The following is a 16,445-nucleotide window of genomic DNA, read 5'->3' as shown; positions in this document are numbered from 1 at the left end:
GTCAATCCGTTCGGACGCTAGAGTGATTTCCACAGACGGACGGACATGGCTATATCGATGTAGAATTGCACGCTGATCAAGAATATATATAGTTTGTGGGGTCTACAATGATTATTTCGAGTAGTTACAAACGTAGTGACAAACTTAATATACCCCCATCCTATGGTGGAGGGAATAAAAACGGACGATCCGATCTTCATATGTTTTTGTGGGATTATTTTTTTAATACCCTCAGCCTTAAGGTTAATGAGGGTATATCTACACTTCGCACAGAGGGGAAACATAGGCCTAAAGTTGCTCAAAACTCAAAATATGAAAATCGTTTTTTTTTATGAAAAAAATGTTGATAAACGGCAACCAGACTCTTTTCTACATTTGCTATAACCATCCTCGACTTTGTAAGATTCACCGACGTAGCCAGGGGGGGGCCCGAAATGATTTTAGTTCCCATAGGATATTAGCTTATGTTACACATTTTTTTAATTTTTGAGCAAAATTTTAAACTGTTTTAAATTGTTCAAGAAATATGTAAAGTAGTTGGAAGCATTACTGAGAAATATTTAACTACATTAGTGTACTTATTGTCCAACATATTTGAAAATATAAAAATAATGAAGGTGTTGTTTAAGCGTTTAATCGGAATTTAAAGCTTATAAACAGCATCCAGAAAAACATTTTTGCCATTTTTTTTTTTTTTGAAATTGTCTATAAGAGCAGTTCAACAATAAAAGGTAAAACCGTTGCTTAATCTTTGTGGTTTTAAGTGTTTGTACATTTTTTCTAACACGTTTTTATAATGAACTATTTTGAAATTCATAACAATTACAAATTCAAATTGGATTTTCTGTCGAATTTTTATATTTTGTTCGACCTATCGAATGTTAATAAAGTCAAGATTTTTGAGCTTGATGTCAATGTTTATATTTTACTAGCTGAACCCGGTGCGCTTCGCTACCCCAAATAAGGTAAAATATATTTTGACAAATTTATTTGTAGGCCAATTTTCGTCACTCATTGCATCTTTCATTAAAATCGGGTATATTAAGCGTGTTGGTGCATCAAATACATGAAATCGGACGAAAATATATGTGGGAGCTATATCCAAATCTCAACCGATTTCAATGTAATTTGGCAAATTTAGACCAAATTCCTTCACACATCCAAAAATTGGAGGCATTATCTGTTACCATTCTATAGATATTTGCATAAAAACCTAAATTTTTTGGACGTACCTCCCATTCTGATGCTGTATCTCCTGATCAACGCGGAATTTCAGAAATTTTTATAGCCTATGTTACTTTTATGCCATGTGGTGATGTACTCTGAAAATTTCAGGAAGATCGGTTCAGCGGTTTTTAAGTCCATAAACTTCAAACAAACAGACGTACAAACATTTTTCTACTTTATATATATTGATTTATTACATATTATTTCCAATATTTCAAAATTAAAATGAATTTCATCTTCATGGATTTTTCTGTCGATTACTCTTTGAATAAAACCAGGTGAAAACCTCATAGAAACTCACAGCAATTGTGTTTTGGGAGGTACTTTCAGTGGATGCACATTTCTAGAAATTTTAATTTTTCCTCCTTCCGTAAAGGACCTTGTGACGACAAACGAAATCTAAAAACTGATCGGAAACAGGTTCTTCTTCGTCAAAATCTTAACAAGTACCACTCGACTTTGCAGATAGGAATATACCCTGAGCCTGTGTGAATTACAACATTTATCTATAGACAGATCGAAAAGCGGCTACACAGCCAAAATCCTTAAACCCAAAAACTATGCATTAGGAGATTTTCAGAAATTTGTAGTCATTTTCGGACGTATGAACTTGCAAACAAAATATGGATTTGAATCATTGATCACAAGTATTGCGGAGGAAGTATGGAGATATGGAGAAATGGACCGGACCGACATAGTTCATTTTGGGAATAGATTTTATTTTGGGAGTCATTCCTTTTAAAAGATATTGCGCCCACCAGTCATTTCAGTTCGTCACAGTATAATTTTCACCTTTTAACTCTTATGCCAGGAAATATGGACTTGGCCACGAAAAACATAATACCGCTCTAAACACAAGGAATACCTTTAGTAAAAATTTCTAAAGATCCCCAAATAGACCTTAAACTGCACTTAAACAACTATTTTGAAGGTTTGGGAGGGAGGTCCCACAGCATGGCCCATTTTCGAGCAAAAACTAAGTTTGGAAAAAATATTACTAAATCCAAAGTTTGGACCAAGTCTGTAGCTTCGTTAAAGAAAACTCGCGCATACCACTTTAGCTAAAATTCTTGAAATTTGGGGGGAAAATACCTGAAAAAGTAGACCGAAAAGCACCATCTTCGAATTTTGTATACATCAGGCTCGCTGAAATATTGCGATAAACAACGTTTGGACCAACGCAGTATCCGGTTCGAAAGTTGTCGTGCGCACTAGCCACTACACATAATTGCCTTAGGTGTTCTTTACAGATTTCGGGCCATTTTCTGTGGAAGTATAGACTTGCCTCTGAAAAACTTGTACGGTAGTAATATGGGCCCCGATTATTTCATATTTTTACTTATAACTAAATTATTAGCATAAAGGAAGTGAAGCCATGACCATTGAGGTCTTAAGCTTAAACAGCTTAAGACCTCAGAGAGGTCTTAAACTGCACTTCGCTGGAAATTTTTGAAATACTCTGCGGAAGTTTGCCGAAAAAGTAGATCGATATGGAACATCTTCCAAGTTGATCAAAATATCACGAAGGCCAAATTTTGAACCGAATTGGTTGATCTGTTTGAGAATTATTGTGCTCTCCAGGCGGCTACCCAGACGAACGGACATAGCTAAGTCGACTCCAAGTTTTCTGGCCCTAAAGCCATTATTTCGATGAGGCACATTTTGGCTAAAGGAGTATAAAAAATGTAGATTGGGAAAAATTGTGTTTATGGATTTTTGCTAAAAGAATGTATACATGTATAGACCTTGGATTGGGCGACATAATTTCATTTTAAAAGAAGATAAGACTGGATTCCGGAGTTTCTCTTGTTCCTGATCAATTTATGAGAAGATCCAGAATTTATTTTCCGTTGTATTCGCTTTCTTTTGGTCTTACCGAAGTGATATCACTGAATTTCATAACGTTCACTGTTGTTGTGAATTATTTGACAGATGATACGCCCAAAAATATATGGGATTATTAATATATTCATTGTTTTGACCAAATATTAACTGTGACATATTGTCAAAAAAGTTCTAAAAACAAGATAAAATTGGCCAAGAGGTCTTATAGAAAATAGCATTTGAATTAAAAAATAGTAATGAAAATTATTTCATCAGTAGAATAAGTCTAAAATAAGGTTTACATCTTTGCTAAATAAGATATTTTCGCTAACATGAACTTTCAAAATTTTGGTCCGGTTGACATAGATTATGTTTACATACAGACTATATCGGTCCACTCCTTTGGGTACGTACCTCCCACACAAAATTTGGAAAAAGTGCAGTTTAAGAGCTGCTCTCAAATTGCTTTGATTTTTGTTAGCAACTTGTATTCGCTGCCCCCGTTACCACGGTATAAGTTTTTTCTGGGGCAAGTCCAAACTTTCTGAGAAAATGAGCCGAAAGGTGTAAAAAACTCCTATGGCGCGATGTGTCCAAAATTTGGCATTCGTTAAAACCGGAGGCGACGCGCTGATAAGGTGTATGCATCAGCTAGTTAGACCCATCTGGCAGGAAGAACGCGTACCCGACGATTGGAACCTGAGCATCCTGTGTCCCGTCCACAAGAAAGGAGATAAGACTGTATGCTCCAACTATAGGGACACAGGTCTTCTCCCTATTGCCTATAAGATAGTGTCAGGGTGCAACGAAATAATTGGACCATATCAATGTGGCTTTAGACCTGGCAAGTCCACCATTGATCAGATATTTACACTGCGGCAAATCCTTGAGATGACCCAAGAGATGCAGATCGACAGATATCACCTTTTTGTCGATTGTAAAGCAGTTTTCGACAGTCCCCTCCGATCAAAGGTTTTCCATGCAATGTCTGAATTTGATATCCCCGCAAAGCTCATCCGGCTTTGTAAGATGGCTTTAACTGACACTAGGTCATCAGTTAAAATTGGAAAGAACCTCTCCGAACAGTTCAGTACCAAAAGAGGTTTCAGACAAGGAGACAGCCTTTCGTGTGACCTATTCAACATTTTGCTGGAAAAGGTAATACGAGATACAAATGTCAAAAGAAATGGCACAATTTACACCAATAGCCACATGTTACTTGCCTATGCTGATGACATAGACATCATGGGACGATCAGTAGAGGAAGTAACTGATACCTTTAGGAAGGTCGAAGCAGAATCTGCGAAAGTGGGTCTGGCGGTAAACGGCGAAAAGACCAAATTGATGGTGTCGACGTGCAAAGCGTCCATAGAGCTCGGACCAACTGTGGAAGTTGGTACCTATAATTTTGAGGTAGTTAAAGACTTCGTCTACCTCAGCACTGCCATAAACACAACAAACAACATCAGTTGTGAAATAAGAAGAAGAATTGTATTGGCCAACCACGAGCTATATAAGTTATACAAAGACATGAATATAGTTAAACGTATCGAGATGCAACGATTGCGTTGGATAGGCCATATCATAAGAATGAACGATGATGAACCCGCTAAAAAGGCGTATGAATACATGCCACATGGCGGTGCACTCAGAATCGGGAGGCCTATGCTTGGATGGAGCCTACAAGTGGATGAAGAAATGAAAAGGCGCGGTATTCCAAAAAGCGAAGCGAGAAACAGAGAGAATTGGGGATCTTTTCTTGGTTCGGTGTATGGAACAAATGTTCCATACAGTAATATTTTGTCCAAACTTAATTTAAGCTCGAAGATGGGTTATATCGGCCCACTCCTTCGGGAACCCCACTCCTTCGGGAACCCCACTCCTTCGGGAAACTCTTTTCACTTGTTTTTTTTTACAAATTTAATGTATCCATTTTTCGTTAAAATCGAAACCATAATATGGAGGGTATAAATAAATTTGTCATTCCGTTTGTAACACATCAAAATGTTCGTCGGAAACCCTAAAAAGTATACACATGATCAGCATACAATTCTAAGTAGATACTCGAATAACCATGTCCATCCGTCTGTTTGTTGAAATCCAGATACAGCTGGCAATATTTAAGAAGACCTTTATAATTTGGTACATAAGTTTCTATTATTCCTAGTATTGAAGTAATCATGAGCGATTATTCTGGGTCAGGGTAAAATTCTGAGTCGATCTATGCATGTCCGTCCGTCTGTCTGTGGTAATCACTCTAGCAGTGGAGATAGGACGCTGTGTCTTTTGTTTGCAGGCAGGTCAAGTTCGATGATGGTCCACGTTTCGGTATAGCCCCCATATAACGGTACCACCCGATTTCAGGTACTTTGACGTTTTTAGTCATATTGTGGCCCCAATATCCCACCGAAATGGCTAAAATTATGTATTAAGTCTTGGTTGGGGTTATGCAACCTTCTACGCCTTCATGCAGCCCCATTACGGTACCTCCCGTTTTTCGGAATTTTGAAGGTTGTGGCCTCAATATCCTTCCGAACTGATGAAATTTGTTATTTATTCTTCGTTGGGGGTGTACAACATTGCAACAGACAATTGTCGGTATAGGTGCACGTTTCCATATAGCCCCCATAGAACGGTATCTCCGGATTGTCGGTATTTTGAAGGTTGTGGTCTAAATATCCCATAGAAAACTTTCTATCAGAAATTGTTCACTATAGGTTCACGACTTCATATATGACCTTATAGAATAGTACCCTCCGGTTTTCGGTAATTAATTAGCTGGTGCCTCATTATTCAACCGAAATTGTTGAAATTTGGTATCTTTCTTCCAGAAATTTCTCGATACAGCCCCATAGAACGGTACTCCTGTTCATTTTTTTTAAAGAACGACGATGACTCCTCATATGAGCTCTGTTAAAGGGTTTTGCTACAAATTCCTTCTGAAGTGAATGTAACTTGTAACAGAAACTCTCAACAAAGAAATATAGCAATTTATATTGCTCCAAAAATAAGTGTAGGTTAAGCTACTTTCTGTAAGTCCATATTTACATCAGGCAATTTTCCTTGGGGCAATTGTCAGTTTGGCAAGGGGTTACCATATGCCTCACCTCTCTCTCCTCCAAACTGACAATTGCCGCAAGGAAAATTGCCTAATATAAATATGGACTATCATAGACGGCCTTTGGGGCTTGCTTACTAGGCCGGGGCGATTTTTATGGAACGAAAAAAATCTTAAAAGGCGCGTCGCGTTTCTTATTGAATTGGGTAAAAAAGTCCACTAGAGCATATGTCTAGGGTGAAAATCGAGACTTGAAGTTCATCTACGTTATCTACGTTTTTTGGATATTTTGGCTCACAGGTGGTAACACCTTAATCTATTTGGTTGGTATAATTGTTCCACAAACATCCCAGGCGGGACAAGGGTTGGTAGTAGAGGTGGGCGCGTGTCGTGCCGTGAGTAGTGCGTGTTCGTGCCTTCTCGAAAAACGCCGTGTTTGTGCGTGTCGTGCCGGAATAATTTTTTTGCCGTGCGTGATCGTGTTTTTTTGTTCGACACGGTTTTGAACGACACGACTAAACACGATCTGCACTATGTGACACGATCGTGCAAAATTTTTGGTCTCCCTTTAGAAGTCGTGCAAGATACCATATGAAACACGAAAATCGAACAAGGATATAAAACCGTGTGATACTTAACGCCGTTTTGATATGGAGAGGCCAGAGTATGATTAAAAAATATGATGTTTGTATGCAATTTGTTTTGTTCATGAGATAAGCAAACAAAAAAACTACCCAATATACTCTCTTTGCAAATCAGATGTTTATCTGACTGTATTATTTGTTATGGATGATGTTATTGAAAAACATCCTCTTCCCGAATTGAGAAAACTGATTGACTGCCCAAGAAACATTGTTAGATATTTTAAACACTCGGAGCTAAACAATAAATTGTCGAAAATGTTAAAACAAGATATAAGAACACGTTGCTTGAGAGCATATACCAAGCCCAGAATGAGATTAAGAGTATTTTCCTACAAAAGAATGAGTTGGATCGTATATCTGACTCAAAGTTTGCTTGAACCTCTATTGGGTTTTCATAAAGTACCCTACTATGCACATCTTTGCCCTTTGGTCTAAAAAACTTTTGATATACAAAGTGAGAACATAGAGTTTTCTAATGATGAGCAGGAAATTATAATCCCAAATTTACAAGAATTTTCAGAGTTTTTGGATCAAAATGGCAAAAAGACGAAAAATGAAAAAGTCTCCAATTGATACAGAAATTGATACATATTATCGACTGCCGTATCTAGCCAGACTGATGTCTACGAGTAATCTAAAATATTTAAAACAATTAGCCAGTAAATTTATGGCTATACCCGTCAGTTCAGCAACGAGCGGGAGATTTTTCCACATATGGAAATATTCACAACGAAAAACGTACTAGACTTTTGAGTTCTAACTTGGACAATATAATGTTTTTAAATAAGAGTAGAAAAATTAGAAGTACATATGAGGATTTCTGAGTGAAATCGGACAATTTTTCAATAAGAGGTTTTTTATTTCCTTTATTTTTTGCTGTAGTGATGCTGATCATCAACAAAACATTTCAGTTTATTTTCTGATTTTTTCGACCAACGGCTCCAGGGATTTCGCGCCTTGAAAAGGTCGAATTCTATGAAAACTATATGCAAAGAAATACTCATAACTTCTTTAATATTGGCCCAATTTGAAAGAAATCTTTTTTAGTATATTTTGTTGTTTTATCACCTAGTTAATAAAAAATAGGAAAGAATTCATTTTTCGCGATTTAGTATTTAAAATAAATTTTTAACAATGATTGCCCCTTCGATTTTCTTGCAAATTTTTTGTATAAAACTACGATCAATTACAAGAATTTTAAATACTACTTGGTAGTGGGATTCGAGTAATAACAATTTTTTTAAACTTTTTTAAATTTGTCAACATAATACGTTTCATTTATGTACTTTTGTGTTGCTGTTTTATTTAGGAATTTATCGTAAACATCTTTATTTTGCGATTTTAAGAATGGTTTAGAAATTGGTGTACCAGCATTAGTGGGTATTTTTTTGCCCACGATATGTTTAAACATTACGTTTTTCATAATCAAATCTTCTTTCGTATCTAAATAATAATCTTCTGGCAAAAAATCCCTTTAATATTTGGTAGGTTATTTGGCTCGGATGGTCAGTCATATAAATCCCGAGCTGTAGTTATTTGATCATCAGCTTAGTTAGTTTATTGTCCGGCTGGTACAGTAATTGCTAATCCATTTTCAAAATCTAAAAATAACTCTGTTTTACGATGTTTAAGATAAATTCCTAAATAAAACAACAACACAAATGTTAAAAAAATATTTTTTAAATTTTTTGGTAAAATAACAAATGTTTCACCCTAGTATAAAAGAAAAATTTCAAAGACTACGCTGAGCGTATGTCATGAAAGCCATATAATGATTGAGAAAATATTCAGCGTTGTAAAAAACAAATTTCATTTGAAAGAGGAAAAGTTAGATGATAGCGAAGCTGTCCCACATCCGATATGTCTGAGGAGCCTTTACCAAAGGTGTACATAGGTGTGTAGGTTCGAATCGTCGGCCTTCCTTTTTCACTTGCATTATTGATCATCAAGGTCGAATCCAATGAGAAATTGATTAAAAAATTAATAATTAATTAATACTGAAAATGATCTTCGCCTAAAATGCAAAATTTTCGGAAAAATTATATTGACAAATTTCAAAAAATTAAGAAAAATAGTAATCATTCGAATCCCACTACCAAATAGGACTTACAATTTTTGTAATTGGTCGTAGTTTTCTACAAAAAAATTCAAGAAAATCGAAGGTGTAATTGTTAAAAATTGATTTTAAATATGAAATCGCGAAAATTGAATCCAATTCCACTGTTCCAAAAAAAAAAAAATTTTTCCAAATTGGACCAATATTTAAGAAATTATGAGTATATCTTTACATATATTTTTCATAGAATTCGAATTTTTCAAGGCGCGATACATCTAGAGCCGTTGGTAGAAAAAAATCAGAAAATATGTATACTGAAAGTTTTGTTAATGATCACCACAGCAAAAAATAAAGGGTATCAAAATCATATTGAAAAAGTGTCCGATTTCACTCAGAAAAACCCATATGAATATTTTTTGAACAAATATTATACACCTATATCGATTTCTCTTTTGTTGTAATTTCGTGCGTGAGTGTGCGTGTTCGTGCCTTCTCGAAAAACGCCGTGTTTGTGCGTGAATGTGCATAAAAATTTTGGTCCGTGTTCGTGCATGTTCGTGCCCAATTTTTTAGGCACGCGCCCATCTCTAGTTGGTAGTGAACAAAAAAACTTTGTACTTGAATGTTATTTCGTGTACAGTCGGACCTCGATTATACATAATGGAGTTAAAAAGATTTAAACTGTTCTGAACTAATTCAATTGTGCATCGTTTTTGTCCATTGAAAATTAGTCAAATTAAATAAAGATTTTCACGGTTAATCTGTGTAAACCTCTCGGATAATGGAGGCTTACGGATACTTGATTCCCTGATAATCAAGGTTCGACTGCATTTTGTTTTTTTATTATTATTATTACCAATTTTCCACAATGCAGATGTGCAGAATTTGTGCCCTTGTGCATACTGATTGACCCAAAACACAAACACATGCCGTTAGGCGCAGTAGCTGAAGTGACAAAGCATTATCAGAATAGATAAGAATTATTATTGGCCTATGTTAGGCTGATTTAGATTATCATAAGAAGGTATTCAGGGAAATAAAAGACTGCGTTTTTATTCACATTGGCAGTTTTGTTGAGCAAAATCTTTATCCAGCTGATTCTTAAAAAACACACATTTTTAAATTAGAAGATTTTTACAATTGGTGTGGTTTCAAGAAATCCAGAGAAGAATATAGTTTCAGGTATGCTCAACGGTTGTTTTAGGTTTTTATATTGAAACAAAAAACTCTTCTCCACTTTTCCCCAATGATTGGCAAATGCATTTTAATGAGAATTCAAAAAAATTGCCCATCCCAACTTTTCTATGTACTGTGTGTTGCTACAGATAGCGGGATAACTGCATTATTCAGTTCAGTAGAGTCGAGGCTCCTTGTCATGACATGCGGTCTTTACTCACATGGTGGAATCATACAAACTCATACATAGTTTCAATACACTATTACATTAAGATATATTTTTGAAACTTTTCCCTTTTCCATACAATCTGTAAGGCGGTTACAACGATACTGTTCTCCATAAAGTGGACCAAGCAAGTGTAAATTATCAGATTATGGTGCTTAAAATCTTTGCGAGCGTCCTCCATTTTAGAAAAAGAATAACCAGCAAAAGTTCGAAATTATCACTCAGATGAAAAACATAGTGATAGCCTCTTCTGTTTGATCTGTGGGTAGCTGCGCCAGTTTACTAAGTTGTCAAGTAGATTAGCAAAAAATAAGTGTTCCAATATCAAAACAAAATAAATTATAAATCCAGCATTAGATTTAATATTTTTTGAAAAATATTTCTTTTTTTATTTTTTTTTTTTTTGAAAATTCCTTTTTTGTCTTTTTTAATCGAAACAATAGTCTTTCAGAACTTGATCTTGTTTTGCACGAATTAATCTAACTTAGACACTCAAAGATAACACAACCTGGCAGCAGAATGAAATTCTTTTGGTTGCTACTACTGCTGACTGTGGTTAGCTGCGAAGAAATTGCAAAACCGGTAAGAAAGTCACAAAAGCCGCCAACGACAATAAAAGAATGCGTTCTTAATAAGTTTTAATTTATTAACAATATTTTATTCATTATAGAACACCCGTTGCAGTGGAGATATTTTACAAAATGCTGTAACGCCATGTACCCAAATAAATGCCTCAAGTGGGGGTAAGAGAAGTCAAATTCTAGTACAGTCGAACTTCTCTATAACGAACGACTTTATAGTGAATAATTCTCTATAACGAGTCTTTCTGTGGAATATAAATATGTATTCCCACACAAAGTAGTTTTTTTATAACAAATTTTCTTTATACCATAGTAATTCTTCGTCGCCAGTAGATACATTGTGTTGAAAAGTTCGACTGTACATTATTCGACTCCGACAACCAGGCCGGAAACATAATTTTTACCGACGCACGGTGGTTATAAACTCAGTTTTACTGGGCAAACCCCCATTTTTCCCCTAATAATTTCTCAAATATTTCTGATCATTTCAGATGACTTAAATGATGTTATTCAACCCAAGCCAGCTGATAGTTACAAAATGAAATGTTTCCGCTTTCCAGACTTGAAGGAAAAATGCATACAAGTAAGAAATTAATGAAGAAGTTGCCGATGATTGTGTTTACAAGCTGACGGATATTAGGGATGTGTAAGTAGAGAAAATATTTAAATTGGTTTTAGGCTAAAAGGATGAAAACATCTTTTCACATTTAATTTGTTAATTGACGAAACAATTTTTACAGTGTATTGGAGAAAATATACCAGAGGGTGTAACTCTTGAAGGATCTTACGAAGGATTTGGATTTCAGATATACCGAATGAAATTCATTTATACAAAGATAATAATAAATACATATTTTTTTAAAAGAAAAATATTGAAGAATCTCCTTAATTCTCAAGAAAGCTAAATATTTTCATTCAAATGTTTGCTCTGCACGGTGCTCTTGAAGCAACTTTAAATGGAAGGTGCTTAAACCTGGGAAGTTTTAGCCGATTCTGAAGCTACAATTTTCATAGATGAGAAAAATCAAAAAATTAAAAAAAATCGCCGGAGCGCTTTTTAAATAAATCACGATTCAAGTTGAAATTTTTTTGAGGTTTTTTAGGATTTAACGTTTTTGCTTGGAAACCGCAAATCCTATCGATATGAGAGTAAAGAAAATATTGTAGCAATGAAAATTCTCTACAGGATTGACCTTCATGATAATTCCGTAGGTTTTACCGTTTTGAGATGTAGAAGTTCGAATTGGGACAATGCATTAACTGTATCGCTACCTTATAAAACAATGTCATACATGGTGTGCCTTAACTAACTTTAAGTGAAAACCGCTTACACCTGGAAAGTTTTTGCGGATTTTGAAACAGGAAAGTTCATAGCTGAGAAAAATCCAGAAACAAGAAAAAATCGCTTGAGGTATTTTTAAATAAATCGCGGTCAAAATTCACATTTTTAGGTTTATTTTAGGTTTTCGCGATTTTGCTGGGAAACCGCAAGCCCTATCGAGATGAGCCTAAAGAAAATTTTGTACCTGTGAAAGTTCTCTAGAGGATTTACCGTTATGATTTATTCCTAGGTTTTACCATTTTTGAGATATATATGTAGCTTTTTTAGCCTTTTTGTTAGGTTTTCACGATTTGCTTGAAAACGGTAAGTCTTATCGAAATGGGACTAGAGCATTGCAAATTCCCTACAACATTGGCTTTCGTATTTTTTTTCCTTGGCTGTACCATTTCGAGATATATAAGTTTAAGTTGGGATATTACAGTCATGATATTGTTTTATAAGGAGGCGATACAGTCAATGCATTGTCCCAATTTGAACTTCTATATCTCAATAACGGTAAAACCTGCGAAATTATCATAAATGCCAATTTTGTAGAACATTTTCATAGCTATAAAATTTTCTTTTGTCCCACATTCATAGGACTTACGGTTTCCAAGCAAAATAGTGAAAACATAAAAAAACCCCAAAAATTCCGACTTGAATCGCGATTTTGATTTTTCTCATCTACGAACATTGTAGTTTCGGAATCCGCAAAAACTTCCCAGGTGTAAGAACCTTCCATGTATATTTGTTGTGTCTAAAGAAAAGATTTTTACTTAATACCCCCTGTCTATGTTTTAATATAGAACTCATGTGGAAATACAAACAAAGGACGAACAGACACAACACGAAAGTTAGACATCGGTAAGCTGCAATCACAACAGATAGCCACATCATATTCCACTCAACTAGCCCAATTGCTTAATCAAAGCACTCCTCATCCCGATAACATATCAGGGCAATGGCAAAGCATTGCCCACTCCATGCAAACAGCCGCAAAATCCATACTTGGATACCAGAGGCCTCCACCAAGGAATCCATGGTATGATCAGGAGTGTCGTGCTGCCACCGAAGAGAAAAATGCGGCATATAGGGCTACTTTACAATCCGTAGCAACGCGTAGCGCACGAGAGAGATACAGGGAGAAAAGGAGAGAGGAGAAACGTCTTTTCCGCAGGAAAATGAGAGAGATGGAAAAGCGGGAGTGTAAAAAACTCGAGATGTACAGGAGCCAGAATGAAGTCCGAAAATTCTACCAAAGAGTCAAGCATCAAACTGATGGCTTTGGTACAGGCACATCCTCCTGTAGAGACCAGCAAGGTAATTTGGTAACTGATACAGACAGTGTACTCAGGATATGGAAAGAACATTTTTCAAAACTGTTGGTATCCAATAGCAGCGAAGACGACGAAGATACCACAGTCACAATCCCAGAAGATGGTATTGAATGTATACCGCCCAGCCAAGATGAGGTAAATACAGCAATAAATCGGCTGAAGAATAATAAGGCAGCAGGAGCCGATGGCTTACCAGCCGAGCTGTTCAAAACCGGAGGCGACACGCTGATAAGGTGTATTCATCAGCTAGTTAGCACCATCTGGCAGGAAGAACGAGTACCCGACGATTGGAACCTGAGTATCCTGTGCCCCGTCCACAAGAAGGGAGATAAGACTGTATGCTCTAACTATAGGGGCATAAGTCTACTCCCTATTGCCTACAAGATCGTGTCAGGGATATTGTGCGAACGACTAAAGCCAATGGTCAACGAGATAGTTGGACCATACCAATGCGGCTTTAGACCTGGCAAGTCCACCATTGACCAGATATTTACCCTGCGGCAAATCCTGGAGAAGACCCAAGAGATGCAGATCGACACCTACCACCTTTTTGTCGATTATAAAGCAGCCTTCGACAGCCCGCTGCGTTCAAAGGTATTCCAAGCCATGTCTGAATTTGGTATATCCGCAAAGCTCATCCGGCTTTGCAAAATGACTTTAACTGACACGAGGTCCTCAGTTAAAATAGGAAAGAACCTCTCCGAAGAATTTGGTACCAAAAGAGGTTTCAGACAAGGAGACAGCCTTTCGTGTGATCTCTTTAACATCCTGCTGGAAAAGGTTAAACGAGAGGCAAACGTCAAAAGAAGTGGCACAATCTACACCAATAGTCACATGTTACATGCTTATGCTGATGATATAGACATCATAGGCCAATCAGTAAAAGAAGTAACTGATACCTTTATAAAGGTCGAAGGAGAATCTACTAAAGTGGGTCTGGCGGTAAACGGTGAGAAGACCGAGTTGATGGTGTCGACGCGCAATGCTTCCATTGAGCTCGGACCGACTGTGGAAGTTGGTTCCTGTAATATTGAGGTAGTAAAAGACTTCGTCTACCTCGGCACCTCCGTAAACACAACAAACGACATCAGTTGTGAAATAAAAAGAAGAATTGTATTGGCCAACAAATGCTACTTTGGTTTAAGTAAGCAGTTTAAAAACAAAGCCACATCTCGTCAAACAAAAATAACGCTCTACAAAACACTGATACTACCCGTGCTGATGTATGGCTCCAAAGCCTGGGTATTTGCGCAAGCAGACATGGCAGTGCTTAGTGCGTTTGAGAGAAAAATTCTTCGAAAGATCTATGGACCAATTTGCGTTGACGGTGAATATCGACGTCGCATGAACCACGAGCTGTATCTGCTGTACAACGACATCAATATTGTTAAACGTATCGAGATGCAGCGATTGCGTTGGCTATGCCATATCATAAGAATGAGCGATGATGAACCCACTAAAACGGCGTATAAATACCGACCGCTTGGCGGTGCACGCAGAATTGGCATGCCAAGGAATAGATGGCGCAAACAAGTGGATGATGAGATGAAAAGGCGCGGTATTCCAGAAAGCGAAGCAACAAATAGAGAGAATTGGAGATCTTTTCTTAGTTCGGCCTATAGAACAAATGTTCTGTAATGGGCCAGCTAAGTAAGTAAGTTCTTTTCAAGTACGTCTGCCAATGCGAAGACTGCACCTTCTCTATAAAGAGTGCGAACATTCCAGGTGCAGATTCGCAGATCATGGTCCTTAAAACGTTTGCGGGGTTTGTCAACTTTAGAGGGGTTTGTTTTTCTTTTCTTTCGTTTATTGCTGAAATTTGGTATTTAGTCTTCGTTGGAGTTACCGGAATAACCGAAACTATCCATGTGTATACGAAGTTTAGTCTAGCTCTCATGAACCGGTTTCTTGCAATTTTATGTATTTCGAGTTTTTTTTTTTTTTTTGTTAAATTTTCGAACCATTATTGCTGTAATTTGGTATTGTCTGTTGTCACAGAATACAAAAGTTCAATTTGGAAAATTATAAATATTGGTTACTTTTTTTTTAAAGAACGACGATAACTCCTCATATGAGCTCTTTTAAAGGTTTTTGCTACAAATTCCTTCTGAAGTGGATGTAACTTGGAGAAACTTTCAACACAGAAATTGCTCCTCCAAGAATAGGTGTAGGTTAAGCTACTTCCTTTAAGTCCCCATTTACATCAGGCAATTTTCCTTGCGGCAATTGTTAGTTTGTCGGTGAGAGAGTGTGGTGAAAGGCAAGGGTTTACCATATGCCTCACCTCTCTCTCCACCAAACTGACAATTGCCGCAAGGAAAATTGCCTAATATAAATATGGACTATCATAGACGGCCTTTTAGGCTTACTTACTAGGTCGGGGCGATTTTTATGGGAGGAACAAAATCTTAATAGGCGCGTCGCGTTTCTGATTCCTGGGATTGTACTGGGTAAAAAAGTCCACTAGAGCATATGTCTAGGGTAGGCCTGCTCACACACATACAAATACATTTTGTTATTGTGTTGGTTTTGAAATACACAAATTTCAATGTTTTCATTTTGCCTCTGTAGACTGTGAGAAATATCCCTGTCAACATTTGCTATCTGTTTCTTGTCCAATGAGTCACTTGAATAAGATTGCTCAAACGAATGCGATAGTCTCATTCTTATCCAAAAAGATCATGCTCTCGGGAAGAACTGTTTAAAAGTTGTGCAAGAGACCATATAAAACACGAAAATCGAACAAGAATATAAAACCGACCCAAAAATGCCTAAAATTATTTGCTTCGTTTTTGTAGTGTGGAACTTATGTTTTGTTATGTTTTTTTATGGAGAGGCCAGAGTATGAGTAAAAAAGATGATGTTGGTATGCAATTTGTTTTGTTCATGAGAGAAGCAAACACAAAAACTACCCAGAGGGTTAACGCAATATACTCTCATTGCAAATCGGATGTTTATATCTGACTGTATTATCTGTTATGGACGATGTTATTGA

This window comes from Musca autumnalis, unplaced genomic scaffold (assembly GCF_047663935.1).
Source record: "Musca autumnalis isolate F117 unplaced genomic scaffold, ASM4766393v1 scaffold_3, whole genome shotgun sequence".
NCBI classification, from domain to species: Eukaryota; Metazoa; Arthropoda; class Insecta; order Diptera; family Muscidae; genus Musca; species Musca autumnalis.
Note: the sequence above shows the minus strand (reverse complement) of the source record.